Below are 502 nucleotides of genomic sequence, written 5' to 3'. Positions count from 1 at the left end.
TAATTATGCAAGCAAAAAAACTGAAGGGAACAAATGTATATATTAATGAACATCTAACCAAAAAGAATGGTAACATCGCACGTGAGGCACGGTTATTAAAAAAGCAATTATTTGTTGTATGTTTTAATGAAATGAATTTAAAAAAAAAAAAAGTTACTTTACAGCCCAGACAGTGCCCTGAGACGATGTATGTTGTGACTTGGTGCTATATAAATAAACTGAATTATCTGTGTTTCAGTGTTCTCTGCAGATGTTCAGCAGACTGCTGATTGGAGTTGATGCTCCTGAGGGAGGAAGGCCCACTATGGACATGCAGGACCCAGAGCCCCTCCACATAAAGGAGGAACAGGAGGAACTCTGGACCACATTGGAGGCAGAGCAGCTCAGTGTGAAGGAGGGGACTGATGCTACAGAGTTATCATTCATTGCAGTTACTGTGAAGAGTGAGGATGAGGATGAGGATGATGAAGAGAAGCCTCTGTTCTCTCAGCTTCATCAGCAA

At 41.2% G+C, this 502-nt stretch overlaps 1 long non-coding RNA gene across 1 annotated transcript in view; it reads left to right on the top strand.

Annotated features, from left to right (window-relative positions):
* The window catches only part of LOC106537158 (uncharacterized), a 13,410-nt gene extending 12,925 nt beyond the window's left edge, over positions 1-485 (top strand). The window contains exon 3 of the long non-coding RNA XR_001312612.1: positions 239-485. This is a non-coding gene — a long non-coding RNA (uncharacterized LOC106537158). The remainder of the gene's footprint in view (positions 1-238) is intronic.
* Positions 486-502: the final 17 nt, after the last annotated feature.

The sequence above is a fragment of the Austrofundulus limnaeus genome, unplaced genomic scaffold (assembly GCF_001266775.1).
Source record: "Austrofundulus limnaeus strain Quisiro unplaced genomic scaffold, Austrofundulus_limnaeus-1.0 Scaffold2156, whole genome shotgun sequence".
Lineage (NCBI taxonomy): Eukaryota > Metazoa > Chordata > Actinopteri > Cyprinodontiformes > Rivulidae > Austrofundulus > Austrofundulus limnaeus.
This window is presented reverse-complemented; position numbering and strand designations above follow the sequence as displayed.